General features: G+C 37.4%; 1 pseudogene across 1 annotated transcript; it reads right to left on the bottom strand.

The window, feature by feature from the left end:
• Window positions 1-2900: 2900 nt before the first annotated feature.
• On the bottom strand, window positions 2901-3275 carry LOC105545392 (annotated as a pseudogene). Its single transcript, XR_001006910.1, has one exon. The product of XR_001006910.1 is annotated as a 60S ribosomal protein L37 pseudogene (transcript).
• Window positions 3276-4265: the final 990 nt, after the last annotated feature.

Below are 4265 nucleotides of genomic sequence, written 5' to 3'. Positions count from 1 at the left end.
CAAGTAACAGACCTAAATTAGGACAATTTGAGGCAAATTTAATAAAAAGTGCTACAGGTATATGGGCAGAATATAGGGAAGCACACAGAGAGTGATGTAGGAATCTACCTGAAGGAGCAAAGGACCTGTAAAGTGAGAACTGTGTGAATTCTGCTGCCTGACAGAGTGGTAGCATAGAGGTAAATGTTAAATGAGTGAATGAACTAATTTTGTTAAATAGCAGATCTGATCAAACTACCCATCCATAACATGTAAACAAAGAAAGCACTATGAATCTAATGCGAAAATACTTTCTCTAACTTGTCCCTCACACCATCTTTACTCCCAGACTTTTTTCAATTCAGGTAGTTTGTCCTGGTTACTCATTTCTCTCTAATAAAAATACACATTTACCCCTCTTTCGCTTAGCTTTGCAATACCCTGTCTTTCCGAGCAGAGTGTATTTCCTGTCCCATTGACATAAGCAGGAACTACAGAGGTGTTTTCATGGCTTGGACTTAGCCTCTTGTACTCCAGTGATACAACAAATATTGGTAGCTACAGGTTCAAAAAGACTGTAGAGAAGATTTAAACCCAACTTCCATTCTAGAGTCTACTGCCTCAGTGTAGAGCTATAGATGGTCATATACAGTTGAACCCAGCTATGCCCAGACAAGCACAACCAAACTGGCCAACTTATAGACTCACACATTGATCCAGAAATATTGAACTGGTAGCTGTAGCCATAGCAATTTAGTAAGAACAAGCAGCAAAAGGCATCCAGATTGGAAAGGAAGAAATAAAAATAACTCTTCTAACAGATGACATGGTCTTTCCTTAAAAAGAGTTTAAAGTATCCACTAGAAATTATTAGACGTAACAAATAAATTTAGAAAGTTTGCAGAATTCTGTATCAGTATATAAAAATCAGTCATATTTCCATACATTAGCAATAAAAACTAAAAAAAGAAATTAATAAAGCAACTTCATTTACAATGGCATCAAAAAGAATAAGCACTTAGTAATAAATTTAACAAAAGAAGTGCGAGACTTTTACACTAAAAACTGTAATACATGGCCGGGCCCAGTGGCTCACGCCTATAATCCCAGCGCTTTGAGAGGCCGAGTTAGGCAGATCACCTGAGGTCAGGAGTTCGAGACCAGCCTAGCCAAAATAGTGAAACCCCATCTCTACCAAAAATACAAAAATTAGCCAGGTGTGGTGTCACGTGCCTGTAATCACAGCTACTTGGGAGGCTGAAGCAGGAAAATCGCTTGAACCCCAGAGGCGGAGGTTGCAGTGAGCCTCCCATCATTGCACTCTAGCCTAGATGACAGACCAAGACTCCATCTCAAAAAAAAAAAAAAAAAAATGAACTGTAATACATTTTTAAAAGAACTTAAAGAAGATCTAAATAAATAGAAAGATGTCCTATGTTCATGGATTGGGAGACTTAATGTTGTTAGGATGGCAACGCCTCCCAAATTGATCTACATATTCAATCCAATGCCTAACAAAATCCTAGCTACCTCTTTCACAGAAATTGTCAAGGTGATCACAAATTTCATATGAAAATTCAAGAGATCCAGAATATTGAAAATGATATTGGAAAGAACAAATCTGGTGGACTCACACTTCCTGATTTCAACACTTACTGCAAAGGTACAGTCATGTCACAGACAATGTGGTACTAGCATCAACATAGCCTATACATTAATAGACTAAAACTGAGAGTCCAGAAATAAACTCTTACATTTACATTTACTTGGTTTTCAAAAAAAAAAAAATGCCAAGACAATTCAGTATGGAAAGAATTCTTTTCTACAAATGGTGCTGTGCAACTGAATATTCATGTTCAAATGGATGAAGTTGGACTCCTACCTCACACCACATACAAAAAAACATTAACTCAAAATAGATTTTAGACCTAAATGAAAAGGAATAAAACTTTCTTTTTTCTTTTTCTTTCTTTCTTTTTTTTTTTTGAGACAGAATCTCACTCTGTCGCCCAGGCTGGAGTGCAGTGGCGCAGTCTTGGCTCACTGCAACCTCTGCTTCCCGGGTTCAAGTGATTCTCCCGCCTCAGCCTCCCAAACAGCTGGGATTACAGGTGCCTGCCACCATGCCAGGCTAATTTTTGTATTTTTAGTAGAGATGAGTTTTCATCATGTTGGCCAGGCTTGTCTCAGACTCCTGACCTTGTGATCTGCGCACCTCAGCCTCCCAAAGTACTGGGGTTACAGGTGTGAGCCACCACACCCGGCCAAAACTTTCTTTTAAGGATTCTCCTAAAAGAAAATATCTTCATAAATTTGTATTAAGCATTGACACCAGGTGCAGTGGCTCACGCCTGTAATCCCAGCACTTTGGGAGGCCAAGGTGGGCAGGTCTCCTGATGTCAGGAGTTTGAGACCAGCCTGGCCAACATGGTGAAACCTCATCTCTACTAAAAATACATAAAATTAGTTGAGCATGGTGGCAGGTGCCTGTAATCCCAGCTACTCGGGAGGCTGAGGCAGAATTGCTTGAACCCAGGAGATGCAGGTTGCAGTGAGCCAAGATGGTGCCATTGCACTCTAGCCTGGGCAATAAGAGTGGAACTCTGCCTCACAAAAAAAAATTTTTTTTGGTATTAAGATTGCTTTCTTAGACATGACAACAGAAGCACAAGTGATGTAAAACAAAAATAGATAAACTAGAATTCATTAGAATTTAAATACTTTTGTGTTTCAAAGAACACCATCGAGAAAATGTAAAATAACTGCATAATGAGAGAAAATATTTGCAATTCATATAGCTAACAATGGAATGTATCTAGAATATATAAAGGACTCTTATTACTTAACGATAAAAGAAAATTTCTCAATTTAAAAAATGAGCAAAGAAAAAAGAATAAAAGATTTAACTAGGCATCTTTTTTTTTTTTTTTTGTATTTTTTAAAACCAGAACATTTATTGCCTGACTAATCGTTGACATTCTTAAGATGAACTAGATGCTGCAACAGCTGCCCTCTTGGGTTTAAGTGTTGTTCCTTCACGGAATCCATGCCTGAATCTGCGGTATACAATTTTTAGGTGCCTCATTCGATCAGTTCCGGTGGTATTTCGTCTTTTAGCCTTGGCACTCCAGTTATACCTTCTCTTGCGCTTGGCAGGGTAGCCACATTTGCCACAGGTCGACTTCTGAAGGTGGTAGGCCTTAGAGCCACAGCGGCGGCACAATGTGTGCGTCTTATTGCGACGCTTTCCAAACGATGACGTTCCCTTCGTCATGTCGCTTCTGCAGCCGAGACCAGAGAGCTTAACTAGGCATCTTTTTAAAAGAAGACATAAAAATAGCTAACAGCACATGAAAAATGCTCAATATCCAATATCATTAGTCAGTAGGGATTTGAAAATCAAAACCATAAGGTACTACTTCATAACACTGCAAACAAACAAAAACAGACATTATCAAGTGTTGGTTAGGAGGTGGATAAATTGGAATCTTAATACATTGATAGTTGGGTTATAAATTGGCAAACACTGGAAAACAGGTTGGCAGTCTCTCAAAATGTTAAACCTAGAGTTACTATGGTACTCAGCAATTCCATTTCTAGGTATTTAACCAAGAGAATTGAAAACATATATCCATACAAAAACTTGGATACAAATGTTCATAGCAGCATTATTCGGAATAGTCAAAAAGGAGAAACAACCCAAATGTCAATGTACTGATTAATGGATAAATAAAGCGCTGTATATCCATACGATGGATATAGTCACTACAAAAAATGAAGTGCTGATATCTACTATGACATGAATGAATCTTGGAAACATTATGCTAAAAGAAAGAAGAAGACATAAAATACATACATTGTATGATTCCATTTGTATGAAATGTTTAGTTAGGAAGATCATAGGGGTAGAAAGTAGACTAATAGTTTTCAGGCACTTGGGAAAGGGAGAAATGAGAGACAAATGCTAGTAGATATTGTTCAAAGTCACATACACACATACACACACGCACGAAGGTAGGCTTCAGAGTTGTATTTGTTTTTAAATGCATGTTCTCATATGATGAACAAAGCAGGGTATGTTAAGCCTGAGTGATTATTTTATGTATGTTTGTCACTCTATCTTTTCCTTCCTTCTTTCTTTCCTTTCTTCCTGCCTTCATTTTTCTCTTTCTTCTTTTCTTTTAATGTGAACTTTTTACTATAGATATGTTAATACAATAGAGATGACAATGGACTTCCTATTTATGTATTTTTTGATAAATTTTATTTATTTATTTTTATTAGGC

This window comes from Mandrillus leucophaeus, unplaced genomic scaffold (genome assembly GCF_000951045.1).
Source record: "Mandrillus leucophaeus isolate KB7577 unplaced genomic scaffold, Mleu.le_1.0 Scaffold327, whole genome shotgun sequence".
Taxonomy (NCBI): domain Eukaryota; kingdom Metazoa; phylum Chordata; class Mammalia; order Primates; family Cercopithecidae; genus Mandrillus; species Mandrillus leucophaeus.
Note: the sequence above shows the minus strand (reverse complement) of the source record. Positions and strands in the feature narration are given on the sequence as shown.